General features: G+C 40.3%; 1 long non-coding RNA gene across 1 annotated transcript in view; it reads right to left on the bottom strand.

Annotated features, from left to right (window-relative positions):
- LOC141277244 (uncharacterized) overlaps positions 1-11,619 on the bottom strand; it is a 41,591-nt gene extending 29,972 nt beyond the window's left edge. The window contains exons 1-2 of the long non-coding RNA XR_012328294.1: positions 11,530-11,619; positions 7,960-8,098 (exon numbers count right to left, since the gene is read on the bottom strand). This is a non-coding gene — a long non-coding RNA (uncharacterized lncRNA). The remainder of the gene's footprint in view (positions 1-7,959; positions 8,099-11,529) is intronic.
- Between the last annotated feature and the right edge of the window lie 5,146 nt (positions 11,620-16,765).

The following is a 16,765-nucleotide window of genomic DNA, read 5'->3' on the forward strand; positions in this document are numbered from 1 at the left end:
CACCAGGGAAGCCCCGGATATCTGGATATTTTGTTCAAACTCATCATTGGAGCATTTCCTGCTCCTCCATTACCCATGAGCCTTTATCCAGTTACTGAACATATGGCATCCAGTCCTGCCTCCAGAAGAAAACGCCCCCATGACCACATATGCAATAGCCACCATGTTTCTCAGGAACTTCAGCCGTCACACTTGAGTGTCCTCATTTACCCACTTTGCATGGCAGACTGCCTGCCTTCAAACTCTGGAGAGCTTTGTTTTATGTCTAACTTTAACCATAACTTCCTTGTTTTCCCTTAATTAATAGTTTTCTCCCCTATGTCGAATATGCTCTTCTCCTTCCCTCCAAGGGGACTCCTCTTCATCCTTAGAGACTCAATTTGTAGTATAAGAAAATTTATTCCCACCAGTCATTACATCAACAATAAAGGAGAAAACTCTATGATCATATTAACACATGCTGAAAAGACATTTGATAAACTCTTGCAGCCACTTATAATACATACTCTAAGTAAAATAAGAATCAAAAGGAAACATTTAAATATGATAAATGCTTTTTAACACAAGTTACTAACAAATTTTAAAATAAGAAAAAAATTCCATAAAAATTGAACACTGGATAGAGATGCCTACCATCAATAATAAATCGGTCAGCATTGTCTAAATGGTTCTAACAATGCAATAAAATAAGAATATTAAATAATGGACCTAAAACCAGAAAAGAAGAGGTAAAACTCTCTTTTTTTGGCTGATGATTTGATTGCATATCTATAATGCCTATATAAGCTATTTTTTAAATTCTATAATTAACAAGAGTATTTGATAAGATTCAAGAGTATAAGAGGAATTTGAGGGGAAAACAGATCCTCTATATGCTAGCAATAAGTACCTAAAAATGGAAACAGTAAAAAAAAAAAAATTATAATAGATGAAAAAATTAACAAGAGAGCCATAGGACCTATTATGAATAAAACTATAAAATCTTATTGGATGACATAAAAAAGATTTTGAACAAATGGAAATAGAAACTAGGTCCTTCATTAGGGAGATGTAATGTCATAAAAAAGTGTCAAAATTATACATATAAATATATAAAATTTAATGATACTCCTATTAAACATGAATAGCATTTTACTTTCCTTTTCCTTGAAGGTAAAATAATCTTCAGTTCATATAGATGAAAAAAATGCTTGAGAATACTAAAATTTATATATACATGTATAAAGACTAAAGATGGAGGATTTGCCTTACCAGACACCAACACACACTACAAACCACTCTAAACAAATCAATATAATATTAGCATAAGAATAGAAAAATTAATCAGTGGAAAAGAATAGAGGATCAAAAAATAGATCCCAGTAAACCATTCAATGAGGAAAGAATGGCTTATTTAGCAAATGGCCATGCACAAATGGCTACTGAATTAAAAGAATGAAGTTGGACTATTATCTCATACCATATAAAAAAATAAATTTTCGTAGATTTTAAAAAGTCTAGATATAAAATTTTATACAAAAAAAAAAATCACAAGAAAATGTATATCTGTTTATAGTCTAGAGGTGGAAGATCTTCATACCCAAAAGGGGAACCCTATGTTTTAAAGGAAAAACAAAGCATTTATGTTCATTTTGTTCATTCTATATAAACATTAACTACAAACTATATACTATATCACTATAAGCCACAAAATATCTAAACATAGCTAAAAGTAACAAATTACAAGTTAACAGAGAAACCAAAGACTTGGAAAAATATTTTCAATTCAGATGACAAATAACAGGTTAATATCTATGCTATACAAAAAGACTGACAAAGAGAAACAATTCCACAGAAAAGATAAACAAAGGATATGAAGAGGTAATTCACAGAAGAGCAAACCCAAATTGCCAATAAACATAAGAAAATATATTCAAGCTCACTGGTAGTCAGAGAAATGCAAATTAAAGTACCAATGAGTTATTTCTCTATACTCCTGTCCCAGGCAAAAATTAAAAAGAGAGTTAAGACTTATTGCTGGTGGGGTTGATGGAAAAGTTATCTCAGTTATTACTGGTATAAATGTGAAGTGTTTCTGAAAGCCATACGGATATATCTATTAATATTAAAAATACACATACCCTTCAACCCAGAAACCCCATTCCTCCTATTCTGCCCTACAAAAATAAAAGCTTCAGTATCTAAAGATAGATGTTCAAGGATATTTATTACAGCATTCTTCAGAGAGGAGAAAAATACTAAAAACAGGAAGTGTTCATCAGTAGCAGAATATGTATTAAATTATAGTATAATCATACCATGAAATATTATACTATGCAGACAAATAAATGAAAAATGAGATTTAGAACAATTGTTGAAATTAGAACAACCGTAGAGTACAAGATACAAGTAAGTATGCATAATATAATACCATGTTTTAATGAACAAAACATTTAAAAACAAATCCTATGTATATGTGTATCTATGTATAGATATAAGTAATTATGTAAGAATGGAGACATGTATAAAAAAATATGCAACAGGCTATTAGCCTGGGTTTATGATGTGGAGGGAGGGTCATTAGGGTAGAGTGGTGGCGCTGACTAAGGTAGAGTTGGAGAGAGAGATAGCAGAGCAAAGCCAGCCCAGAAGAAAAAAGACTACACTAATGACATCTACAAAGCAGTATGTATGACATGACTGTTTTGGGAAATGTGTGTTAGAAAATAAAAAAACTAGCACTTGATCAAATTTACTTCTTAGAGCTCCATCCCTGACAGAGTAACATTTATGGTATGATATTACTCAGTCAACACAGAGACAACCAACTCCCCTATAGTCTTGTATATGTTATGCACATGTTTGTATTTGTTTACTGGTATAAAGAGAAGGGTACGGAAGGCAGCATACACCTCAAGTGGGACAGGATGGGAGGACAAAGGGAAGGGAGTGTTGACTGGAGGGTAATGATTACCCTTTATAAATGTATCTAGTTGTATGTTCCTACTGACTTTCCGTTGTTAAATATTCAGGAATTTTGCAACATCGTTGTTAAACCTAGCCATTATTAAAAATTAAATTATACAAACTTTTAATTAAATAAATTATATTTTTAAAAGGTGATAAATAGACAATACTCAACATTTCTTAATCATTTTACTATTTTTACTATTATCTATGCTCTTGAGGCTATTTCCACGTATAGTATCAGTACGATAGAATTACCATGTTATGGGGTATGACTGCACATTTCTTGCCAGCTCCATGTATAGTGACATCACATTGGTAGCTTGAAATCAGCCACAGTGGGAGTATTTACACCACAAAAATTGGCAAACGCTACAAGCCAGGGCTCAATTTATGGCTCTGATGATTATCTAAATTTACGAAATTGATGGAGAAAAGTGTTAATAACATAGATTAAACCTCAGAGTGCTACCAAGTCTGTTGGCCCAGAATCATATCCCTGCCCCTCCCTGGAATGGAAACCAACTGCTCTTATCTAAGTTTCAGGAGGAAGCTGCAAACAGAAAAACAAGAACTGATTAGAACCACCTAGGCCCAAGATGGCAGAAGATGTGACTTCCAGTAGACCTTGAACCTCATTATACACATACTGCAATACATTAGCATATGCTAAATGACACACCCACCAGCGCCATGACAGTTGACAACTGCCATAACAACAACCAAAAAAGCCCATACAAGAACTGAAAAGGAGTGTTGCCTCAGTTCTGGGTTCAAACCACACTCCTATTCTCAGAAAACTCATGAATATGCCTCCCTCTCTTTCCAATTTCCTCCTTTTTACCTCGACCCTCCTACATGTATGGTGAGTCAGTCCGAATTGAGTTGAGAAGCTGATTTGTGAACTAAGTTCCAGCTTCTCCATTCTTCGGCCATTGAATGAAGCTTCGGTTATTTCCATCTCAGCATTGATTTTGTTATGGGCTGTGTGAATCTGAGCAGAAAAAGACCCTTCCTGGCTGAGACAAGGGGTCTCCGCCTGGGCTAGGACCCTGGCACGGGTCCAGGCCACCAATTTGGTAACAAAAGTGGGTGTATCTGTAGCTGTTATATTGTGAATAGCACAAAATATAGAGAAAATTATTCTTCAAGTTATCAAAAGTTATCATCTGATTCAGCAAACATGTGCCTGACATCACTGAGGAACAAGTGAAGTTCTGACATGTTTCCATTGTTTCGCTTTTGGTCTTATATAACATTATAACATTACCTTATTTCTTTGTTAACATAAATGAAAACATTAATCAGCAGTCATGTAGAAGTATACTTGTTTGTTAACTACAACCATAGGCTGGCTAAGGATATAAGAGTTTGGCAAAAATCAGTGAAACCATTCTGTGAAAAATCAATTGGCCATATATATGAAATTTACAGTAAAGAATATTGTATATTTTATTATTTGTAAATTGTATATTATACATTCCTTATATCATAACTCTCTTATAATAAGTATTTGTATATATGTACGTATGTATGTTTGTTTTATGTATATACATATTGTTTTTTTCCCAGAAAACTATTTGTCAAACATTTACCAGCAAAAAAAAAAAAAAAAAAAAACATTTACCAGCACACCACTAGTTGTATCACTTATCATAATAAGCATGTGCATTACAAAAAGCATAAACAAAAGAAAAACATTAAATAATTAAATGACACCTCCTCAGGGAAGCCTTCCCTGGTTCTCTCAGTTTCTCCCTGCTTAGTGTTCCCACAGTGTCCTTCAAGTACCCCTCTGTCAGGAGCAGTTGTCACGCTGCCCTGCAAAGCATGTGGTTCCTCTAAATCTTCCCCTACCAACCTGTAAGTTCCTTGGACTGTGTCAAGTCTTCTCTCTCACACTGCCACCCTGCACAGAGTACCTGCCCAGTATGTGAATAAATCAATCAGCTGGAGAATCAGAATGAGGAAGGAGCACAGGACAAAGGCCCAGACCAGATTCAAACAGAGAAATGTGGTCAGGGATTCCTCAAAGTGCTTCCCTGGAACCCCAGGGTATCAGCCACAATTGAACCTCCTAAGACTTTTGACTATAATTCTGCAGCTGAGCTCTCTTTATGGATTAATTTTATCCACAAAATTCTCAGCTCTTGGATTGCGAATATGCACAAGGATGTTTGCACACTCTCTTTGTTTCTTCTATCTGCTTTCTTTTATTAACTCTCATTTTCAGGGTCTAAAAGTTACTCTGTAAATGAAGATATAATCTCATATTCTTGACAGGAAAATGTCCTGGCCCCTAGTAGCATTTTCTTATCTCTTGTTGATGGGTAAACTAAAAAACTCAGGAGGAATGCTCATCTTGCCCTCTGAGAGTCTGGGTGCAGCAGCCAATCTGGATAACCGTGACAGGGAGTAGAGATAGGCTGAGAAATATATTCTTATAGTGAAAAAAATAAACGTCTTTATTTCTCCAAGTGAAGGTATTCCTCTCAGCATGGGGATGCAGAATTGCACGGGAACTTTGAGCATGGGGTTGTCAGACAGATCCGGCCTCAAATTAGCCATTGGCCTCAGGCAGATTGATCTTGGTGGACCCCAGCTTCCTCATCTATAAAATTGGGATTGTAATAGTACTATGCCATTCGTTCATTGTAAGGATTAAATATGGGCTGTGAAATGAAAGCATTTGTGCACATGAAGACTTGTACACAGATGTTCAAAACAATTTTATGTGTAACAGTCAAACACTAGAAACAATCCAAATAGCCACCAATACGCAAATGGATAAACAAATTGTGTTATATTCATACAATGGAATACTACTCAGCAACAGAAAGGAATAAACTCTATCAATACATCACAACAGGGATGAATCTCAATGTATTTATATTAGGTAAAAGAAGCCAAACAACAACAAAAAAGTACATATTGTATGATTTCATTTGTATAACATTCTAGAAAATGCAAATTTAGTGACAGAAGGCTTATCGGTGGTTGTGTGGGGACAGAACTAGGGCCCAGGGGAAAAGAGAATTAGGGAAGGATTAGAAAGGGGCCTAAGGAAACTTTTTGGGATGATCGATATGTTCACTATTTGTGGTAATGGTTTCACGGGCGTTTTCATATGTCAAAATTTATCAAATTATACATTTAAATATGTGCAGTTTACTGAATGTCAATTTTAACTCAGTAAAGCAGTTAAAAACTATATGGGACAAGAGATGTAAAGTGCTTAGAGCAGTCTCTGGTATAGAGTAAAAGGTCAACAAATGGGGGCTCTTATGATGAAGATGAAGATGAAGAAGTTGGCAGTGACGATGACATTATTACTGCAGCTGTCACTCTTGGGAGGGAAGATTGCTTCTTGCTTATATCCTTGGAAGGTCCACACTCCTTTTTTTCCTCCATTAATCACTTTGACCATCTAAGGCCCATAATAGTTCTCACTCCCTCAGGGGCCCCGAGAGTCTTCCCTTCTGTGACTGTCAATATCCTCTGTAGCTCAAAACCTTTCTCTTCACTGAACACCAAATGAAAGCCTTGATTTGAGTTCAAGCAGACATGGGTTGAAATTTGCTTTCTCACTTCCTAACTTGATCGAGACTCATCTTTCTCATCTATAAACTGGGGATGGTAATCACAGAGATATAGTTGGCATCCTCAGAGGAGATAGTGTGAGTAAAGACCCGAGGCTCAGAGAATAAACATCCAATTACCCTTCTTTCCCTGAGTTCCAAAAAAATTGAGACGTGAGACAAGAGAGCTGCAGATGGAAGCTACCATAGCCCCCTTATTCCCAAACAAGCCTAAATTCAAGATGCCACTTAAGGTAAAAGCAAACCTGATTCTTAATCCTAAACCTCAAAATTTGACAGGTTTATTCAGATAGTAATGGCAACACTGAACTCAGACAGCCACCCTATATGAGGACATGAACAGGGTATTTATGCCTGGAAAAGAATGGATGAATTATGCTTTCTGTGGGCAGCTCACTCCCAAGACAGAAGAGGGGGTTTCTGAGCCAAGAATGTCAAGTTTACTATTCTTAAACTGTATAGCACATAAGTCTCTTCTCTCTCACCCTTCAATGGTGTGGAATGAGCAGAGCGGCAGAAAGAAGCCAGGGGTGTTACACTAGTAGAGTTTCCTCCAAGTGAAAGGAAACAACAGGAGGGAGGACTAAACATTCCCCCTTTAAAATACTATTTTCATGCATTATTTGATGAGCAGGTGTACCACTTTCCCAACTACATTGTATTGTAATGGCTGAGCGCGCAGGAAACCTCAGTAAATACTCTGGTCATAAGTAATGAAGTCATCGTTTCGGAAGACGTGGGGAAAAGGACCTCCTCAGGGCAGCAGCCCCCTCTAAGTCACCTCTGTCGGCACTCGTCAGAGCCATGGAGCTTACCACCTCTCAAAGCAATTCACAACCCAGATTGCAACCACCAGCCCAACAGATCATATAACCATTACCCTATTACTTCTGGATCAGTCTTAAATGAGATTGTGTCATCTTCCACATGGAATCCCTTCAAGTTGCTGAAGAAATTTATCCATATAACCTCTAAGTCTTCTTGGTAGAAGATTACACATACTCCACTTTTTAATTCTTTCCCACATACCATGTTTTCACCAAACTCTGACCCTCCTAATTCTCCTTCAGTGGACACACTCCAAACTGTCAATGACCTTCTTAAAACGCACCACCTTAAAAGCCACAGATGCAGTTAATCAATCTAATAATCACTAGTGAATGAAATCTGACTCCCTAAATGGCACAGTCTGTGGACAGAGCCATACACATCCCTAGGAAAGAATCAAAGCTTCCTTGTGAGTTCTCGGCAGCAGCCTTGCTCTGTTAACGCCTATCGAACTTGTGGTCAACAAAAGCTCTAAGGTGTTTATTGACATCAATTGCTGGCAAGTCAGGGTTTCCCAATCTTCTACTTGCACGGCTGATGTTTTTTACGTGGAATCCCACTTCTATTTCATCCTATTACAACTCACCTCTTTCAACAGGCAGCCACGTGAGGGAATTAAGACCACAGGAAGTCATCAGGCAGGCCCCGGGTACAAGCTTTGATTCTCTGAGCTCCCATTCTCCCATCTATAAAACGGTAATGACGGTGCCCGTGTCTTGAGATTGCTGTGAGAACAAAACGAGACCATGCATGTAAATAGCTTAGCACAATGCCTGACACAAAGGAGCAAATAAATTAGTTTATTACTATGTTGAATACTATTACGAGAAGACAAAGTAAAAAGTATGGGACACTAGGTACATACATAATTTGAGAGGAATTTATTGTAACTAATTGAGAAATTACTTTAGACCTAGGTATATAAAACCCTTGATATTCAGCATCTTTAGTTATTCTAAAGCCATTTGTTGGAGGGGGTGTGGTTATTATATACTCCAGTATACCTGTGAATTAAGAAATTTACAGATGTCTTAGGGAGACATTTCTTTCAAATGTCAACCATTTAAAACCAACCTACCTTCTGTGGAAGCCTCTATCATTTTTCCATGATGCCTAACAATCACTGTCAACATGTTCTATGGTCAAGTCCTTCAACAGTCTGGGATGGAAATCCCATGGGACTACAAATTTGGACTCTACAGGGAGCTAGCTGCCTCCCCACCTGAATTATCTCTTATTCATACTTGTGCCACCCTTTCCTTTCCAGTGTGAAGACACTCTTCCTAACTAGATCAAATAGAACCCAAATAGCAGCTGGGTGGCTGAGCCACCCCCAAGTCATAGATCACTCTCTTCCCTCTTCATCTTTCTCTGAACATTTCTGTAAGGGTCTTTCTTGTTCAGATTTAGCTTGATTGTGTAGCCCCAACACTTTCTGGAGTCTAGCCTTTGTATTCAATAGTACAACGATGTATTAATCAATTTGAATTAGTCACACCTTTGATACCCACACCCTTGGCCATGTAACTTTGCAGCGCCCTCTTACTCTGGGCAGTGTCTTCTGCCTGATTTCTTAACTCTGGCCTCAGCCATGTGATGTGCTTTGGCTAATGGAATGTTAGCAAACACAAAGCAAGCTCTTGTACCTCTGCCACTGCCATAAGCACATTTCCCAGCTAGCCCCCAGACGATGAAAGTCATCCCAGTTACGCCCGCCAAGACCATCCTACATCAACGAACAGCCATTCAACCTCCAGAAGGTGAGCATGCCCAGCCAGGATTGCCAGAGCCAATTAGCCGACCTGTAACTGACCCCAAATACACATGACCCCCGAGTCAGCTGAGCCAGCTGAGATGAGCTAAATCCTTCAGATTTCTAGGCTAAGCAAGTGTTACTGCCATATGCCAATGACACTTTACGGTTGTTTGTTACTTAGCATTATTGTGGCAATAGATAACAAAAACAGTCTGCTCCACAAGAACCTACATGAATTGTGTCTGGAAGACTTAAGAATAAAAAAGGTAGGGGAGCCTTTCTCCATTTCTATCAGCTACCCCTCATTGAAGCTTAAATAGTAAAGAAAGCTTGATGAGTGACACTCGTGGCTCCCTCTGAATGGTTGACATCATGGTCAAGAGTCCCATAACCTAAGCCCCCCAACGAGTGGAGGCTTGATGATTTCCTTGAATACAAAAAATTATCCAACTCCACCGAGAGACATAATCACCAGCCACAAAGCCAACGCTCAGGTTGACACCAATACACTCAAAATGGATGGCTTTTCTATTCTCTGTCACCCAGACCAATTTTACCATCACAAGCCTGGTCTGAAATATGAAATGTTGAGAGAGTTAAAACTTTCTTTGCAGCTTGGATTTTTTTTTCTTTTGCAGAGAGCTATTTTAAATGCCCCCAAACTTGTGTGGGAGTACCAATCGGCCACATTTAATTGGCCAGACTGTGAGCCTCAGCGATGCAACACTCTCCAGAAAATTAAACATAGACATGATTGTTACTTTGCTCTGTTATTGTGGCTACAGAATGGCAAACCAATCTGTTGAAACTGAAAAATCCAGCCGCTCAATTATCTGTCAGGCCTACACAGCTAAACATCCCATAAGCAGCTTTTTCCCTGCTCAGCTGAGGCATATTTTGATTGAATATATTGCTTGCTTGGCTTTGTGTATGGCCAAGACTCAAGGTCCTCCTAACAGCCTGTCAGCTCCTTAGGAATAGGTTGGTCTTACGGATATAGACATTCATTCATTCATTCATTCATTTAACCTATAAATATTTATCACATACCTACTCTGAGCCAGAAACTGTTAGGTGTTGGGCATAAGGAAAAGTTAAAAAACAATTAGTTAAATAAACAACTAGTAAGAGGTCAAGGCAGGAATAGAAGCTATGTTTCTGACTCTAAAGCAATGCTTCTCCACTGGGGGCAATTTTGCCCTCTCTGAACAGGGGACATTTGTTAATATCTGCAGACATTTTTTGGTAATCATGACTAGAAGGGCACGCGCTATTGGAATCTAGTGGGTAGAGGCTAGGCACACTACTAAGTGTCTTATAATGCACAACAGCCCTCACAAAAAAGGATTATCCAGCCCAAAATGTTAATAGCGTGGAGACTGAGAAATCCTGCTCTAAAGCCAGACGCTGGATTAATTTCTTTGAAAGTAAAGTTTCCGTCTAATCCATCATTGTATCTTCTGCCCCAGCACAGGGCCCAGCAAAGGCAGGTGCCCCCTAAGTACTGGCTGGCTGGATAGATGTATAGATGGATGGATGGGTATATGAATCTCACATCTCTGGATGGTATCAACAGATGTATATAATGGGCATTGAATGAGTTATTTAGGCCATCAGAAATAAAACGATGGTTTAACCTTTATAATGGGCATTGAATGAGTTATTTAGGCCATCAGAAATAAAACGATGGTTTAACCTTTATAATGGGCATTGAATGAGTTATTTAGGCCATCAGAAATAAAACGATGGTTTAACCTTAAGATGGTTTAACTTAGGGGCAGGTGCCCCCTAAGTACTGGCTGGCTGGATAGATGTATAGATGGATGGATGGGTATATGAATCTCACATCTCTGGATGGTATCAACAGATGTATATAATGGGCATTGAATGAGTTATTCAGGCCATCAGAAATAAAACGATGGTTTAACCTTCCAACCTAGAATTCAGGTGGTTCCGAGAATGGGAACAATCTGGTAATTTTGACACGAATCGCACAGGACCTGGTGGATTGTGCTCAGTGATGAATGTGGTGCTCAGAAAGCCCCAAATCTTTCCCACTAGGAAAAAGCCTTAGCCTTTTTCCTAGTCCCTCCTTTAACTCACATAAGATGTGCTGAGCTGTTCCTTCAAATCTTCCCTGCCTGAAATGAAGACAATCTGTCTTCTTTTATTTCTTAACCACTGGAAATGAGAGTGAATTTGTCATATCCAACGTTCTGTAGATACATTTGGCCAATTATTCTACTTTGGGTCTGAACTCATCCCTAGTAATGTACAATCTATTTTAGATGTTAATTTTTAATGGTGTGATTTTGGCTGGTCCTTCAAATGAGTTGACTAGAAACACTGATTTATTTTTATCCCTTTCATCAATGCCAGGGAACAGAACAAATTACTCACGAACACGTTCTCTTGCTTTGCTTCTCCTCCATGAGGGATTATGAAAATAAATGTCAAAGGATGGATCTTCGCTCTTACAGACTGTTTGTGCACCCCAGTTATGAATGAGGTACTGAGTCTGTGCTGTGGAATGAGCTGTCCCGAGGCCCGCAGGACCCTGTCCCTGTCTTTTGGGAAGCCACAGTAAGGAGGCGTTCTGTGGTGCAGGTGAGATGCAGGCAGCTGCTCCTGGTGTCCAGCATGGAAGCTCAGGTAGGATCCTGAAAATTGTTGACATGTGTATGTCTCCCACTGGGTCGCATCCTCCCTGGGACAGAAGCCACGCAACTTTAATGAGTGAGCTGCTCCGAACAGCCTTAAACTTGGCTCCTCACTCAAAATCCTCCAAGGAGAACCACATATTGGAGCAAGTATTTAGAAAATCCTTCCTCTTTAAGATTCACATGAAATGTGTGAGTTTTGCTAACACAGGTCTGGTCAGCCAGTTTCAGCTGTCCAATTGCCTGCCTGGCCCCCTAAGCCTTTGTGCTGTACTTAAATAGTATAGTGTTTGGAAAACTACCAAACAACTGTCATCACAACTGCTCAGATGGGCCAGATAGACTTGGCCAAACTTAAAACAGGTGAAAATAAAGATTCCTTTGTTTGTTCAACAGACACCTACTATGCCAGGCAGGATGCCAGGTACAAATGACACCAAGCACCAGGCATACACATTCACTGCTTTCAAGGCGCTTCCGGTCCACTGTGGGAAATGAGTATAGGTTTGTTTTGGTTCTGAGCCCCCTTCCTTTCTGTAATTCTCTAAAATCCAAAGTGAGATGCTGACCTCTCTGACTATTTTTTTTCCCTTTTTTCTCACTTTGGCTATGTTTACATTTCCTATCCCTTTCTCCACATTTCTGGTATTATCCTTGAAAAGGTACAAACAGGAAGTCTGGAGGCAGGAGGCTGCCAGTGTTGGTTCAGGGGTCACTACCAGACAAGGTCAGGATTCTCTGAGGTCCTCTTACTTTTTTTTCTTATGCTCATTGCTTCTTCATGTTGCAAAATGGCTGAAGGACCTCCAGGCATTATCTCTACAGGACACAGGAAGAAAAGAGAGATGCAAAGGCTGATGGTCCTTTCCCACCTCTTTCAATAAAGAATGGAAAAGCTTTCTAGAAAGTCCTACCATACAAGTTTTGGCTCATATCTAGTTGTTCAAAACACTGGCACATGGCTACCTCTAGCTAGAAGGTGGCATAATAGAAAGGACTGTGGATGCAGTCAGTCAACTAAGCAAAAGGGTCTGTCAAGCAATCCATCTGGAAAATATCACTGAAGAAATGGATACTCATAAAGAAAGTCTTTATGAAATTTAGGTTCTATGAATACATAAGAAGCCCTTGAAATCAGGTATTTGGGAAACTACAGAGTTATATTGCCTTGAGTACTTCTCATATATAATCAAAATTAATCATTTCATCAACTCTATGGGATAAATTTAATTGTTATACCATTTCACAGACAAAGAAATTGAGGTCCAAAAAGGTAAAGTGACTAGTCCAAGGTCATATAGCCAGGATCTTATTCTAGATCTTTAAAAATATTTATTCACCTAATTCTTTCTTGATTCTGCCCTTGAGCACAAATGTGCACAATCAAAACTCACTGAAGCATGAAGTGCGTATACACATACCAAGCATTGGTGGGGAAGTGTGATAGACACATTTCCAAAGCAAGTAAGCTTCAAACCGAGAATTCCACGACAGTTAAAGGCCAATTAATCATTCACTCATTTGAGGATCCATGGAGCCCCTACTGGATTTCCTCCCTAGGCTGAGGATATAGAGGAGAAAGACACAGCTCCTTTTTGCATGTGGCTCCTTGTCCAGACATGTAAATGGACAAGCGGTCAAGCAGAGGGTGACATGCTGCAAGAGAGGGACATAAGGGGACCATGTGAGTCCACTGAAGCTTCCTTCACCCTGGTCCTTCTGAAAACAGAGCCTGGAGCAAAGATCAAAGTAAAAGATTCTTTGAGATGTGCAAGCCCAGGGCGTAAGGGTGAGGAAGAAAAGGGAACTGAGGCAAGAAAAAAAGTAATGTGAGGCAATGCAGGCCTACACTGGCCAGGGCTACACAGTGAACCTCAAAGAGCCATCACAGGCTGTGGTTGGCTGAATAATGGTCCCCAAAGACGTCCACATCCTAGTCCCCAGACCTGTGAATATGTTATCGAACAAAGGAAAAGCAATTTTATAAGTGTGATTAAGTTAATGATCTTGTGAAGGGGAGAGTGTCATGGAGTATCTATGTGGACCTGATGGAATCACAAGAGTCGCTATAAAAGAGAGGCAGGAGTGTCTGAGTCAGAGAAGGCAATGTGGCAACAGAAGCAGAGATCAGAGTGATGTGGCCATGAGCCAGGGAATGCAGGTGGCCTCTAGAAACTGAAAAAGGCAGGAAATGGATTCTCCCCAGAGCCTCCAGAAGGAATGCAGCCCTGCCAACTCATTTTCTATTTACGACCTCCAGATCTGTAAGGGACTAAATTTACAGTGCTTTAAGCCACTACGTTTGTGGTAAAATTTGTTACAGCAACAATAGAAATCTAATAAACAGGTCTCTCAGCAGATGTGTTCACTTGGAACCCAAGAGTTTTCTAGAAAGATTTTATGAAGGGAAGGAAAAAGAGTAGGACTATATCTGCATGGTTGCTTCCGAATGTCTCTCATTTCCGACCCAGCAAAGTTCAGCTTCTAGGGTGCTAACTTCCCTGCCCTTCCAGTTTTCACCTTAAAGCCCCTTGGCAGCTGCTGGAAATCCATATTCCATGCCCCACAGTAGCTCATGCTCATCAACATGGGCGAAGTGCTGACTAAGCAAAGGAGAGGTAGTCTAGGGAATCTGGGAAGTGCCAAGATTATGTCCAATACCGAGGGTGACTAACTCTGCTCGAGGAGGAAAGCATCCAAATATTTATCCAGCTCCTTCTGCACACTGGTGTCACTTATAGGAGGCAATTTTGCCTCTGCCTGCTTAGCATCCAGTCCCCAGTTCTTTGAGTGACTGTACACTATTTTATGAGCAAACTGCCCTTCCTAACCCCATCTATGTCCCAAAGTGGGCTGACTCCCCCATTTATTCCAGAAGGAGGTGTGGCCCAGACTTAGCTCAGAAATTGGCAATTGGCTCAGAAACAGGCATGGCCTCAAGCCCAGCCAATCAGTACATTGCATCTCTCTGGCCACAGTGATTGGTTCAGGGTGGTGCCCGTGAACCAGTCAGTTCACTGGGTCTCAGTTTTGAAACATGTTAAAACTATTGGGAATACATAATCTTTTTTTACCCCATTCGTCCTGGAATCGAGAGCATGTCAGCCTGGAATTACCCAGGGCTACCATGCGGGCATGAAGTCATCAAAAAAGGGGCAGGAAGTGGACTCCCTAGGACACCAGCTGGCCTTCCGCATCCAAGCATGCCTAAACCTTGAGTGGACTTTACGTGCACATTATCCAATACATTTCCCCTTTGAACTTAACTCAGATTGAGGGGGTCTGTCTTTTGAAAGATTCCCAATACAGTACTTCCTCAGGGACACATTTTCACTTGCTGCCAACAGGAAGCCCTCATGTTAATTTAGATGCTTCCAGAGGCTGGAGTACTTAAGAAAGCCAGAGGCAGGCCAGAGAGGGACAACGGCCAGGAACTTCTTGAGGACTTAACAAGTCCTAAAGGAAAATCCCAGCTATGAGTTGACCCATATCTGCTGTACCTGGACCCTTTCCCTAATGGTACTGAATGTACCCCAACCCCACCATGGCCCTGGTCACAGCCACCTCAATAAGCATCCTTGAGAAGTTGTTCTTTGTTCAGGTACACCTCTTCTTACAGAACAGGAAAGCAGCATAAAATCAATTTCTTGGGTGTGAACAACTCAAAGGCAGATGGGAGGGATTCCTGACCTGTTTGCACTGTCCAGCCTTTGGTGCAGTTACTCTAGTGATTAGAAGTGGCCAATTCCAGCCTTCGTGAAATAGAAAATTGCTGCAATTGTCAACAATAGGTCTGGTCCAGGCTGCATCCAATACACCTAAGTCCCAAGCATGAAGGTCTCTTCCAACTCCCACGGCCCCTCTTCTGAAACCAGGACTCAACTCTCAGAATGAAGAAAAGGCTATTTTCAAGGCAGTAATTGCATAATATACGGAATGTAACAAAAGGGAAAACCTCGAGCTCCATTACTTTGAAGGGTCTGTCAGTATTTTCATTATAGTCCATTTTCTGCAGTGATTTACCTTCAGCCATGAAGCTGGGCTGACAGCTGGGGCTTAGCACCCACAGGCCCAGCCCAGGACAACTTTATAGAGTTTAATTTAGTTGGAATTGTTTGGCCAGTTCCATGCTGAGGACTTGCAAGCTATGACTTAGGTCCAGATTTGGGTCCTCTGGCACTTTTGTGGCAGTTCTTGTTTGGAGCATCCTCGGTAGCTCACCTGCAAATTGTGCTTTCCTGACAGGCTATCCAAGGTGAGGAACAAAAGCAGGAGAGTCATTTTTTTTGCCCTTCATGGGGTTAACTTTTGTGGGGAGGGGAGAGGATTTATAGTTGTATTCCATGAATGTAGTTTATGCTTCTTTTCAAGTTAAAAAAAAAAGATGTCATTTTAACTCAGATAATCATTTAAAAGTTATCTTCCACCTTCTCTCTTTATAATAGTCCTCACATGACCCTTGTTTCCATCCTCAGGTTCAGGCTTTAGGTCCTCCTGGAGAAGGTGGGACATGATCTGCAATGCCTCCAGCCCCAACACAGGTCATATGTCTCCTTGGACAGACAGTCCCAGAGCCCAGGCCTTGGATCAGCAAAGCTGAGTCTTAGAAATTAAGGCCAGAATGACCACCAGAAACAGCTCCTAGGTGGGCCAATGCTGAGGTGAAACCTGATGTTCAGTGTGTATCTGGATTCCAGCATGGAGTTTAGAATACGACCCAGAACCCAGCAGTCTCTCTCTAGAGTCAGACGAGGGGGGTGGGAGGGGATGGAAAATCAGCTTGAAAAAGGCCTTTCCTCTGTACTTTTCTCCCTGACCCTCCTGGGTACTAATAGCTGAGCAACATATGAACTTTCTACAGATTGCCTTCTATAAGCCACAGACCTGGCCATAGGCCCCTGGAGTTCTTAAGTCATTGTCTTCACCCTGACCATCTTTCTCACCATCAATGCCATCCATCAGTGTCAATTTCACCA

This window comes from Tursiops truncatus, chromosome 19 (assembly GCF_011762595.2).
Source record: "Tursiops truncatus isolate mTurTru1 chromosome 19, mTurTru1.mat.Y, whole genome shotgun sequence".
Classification (NCBI taxonomy): Eukaryota; Metazoa; Chordata; class Mammalia; order Artiodactyla; family Delphinidae; genus Tursiops; species Tursiops truncatus.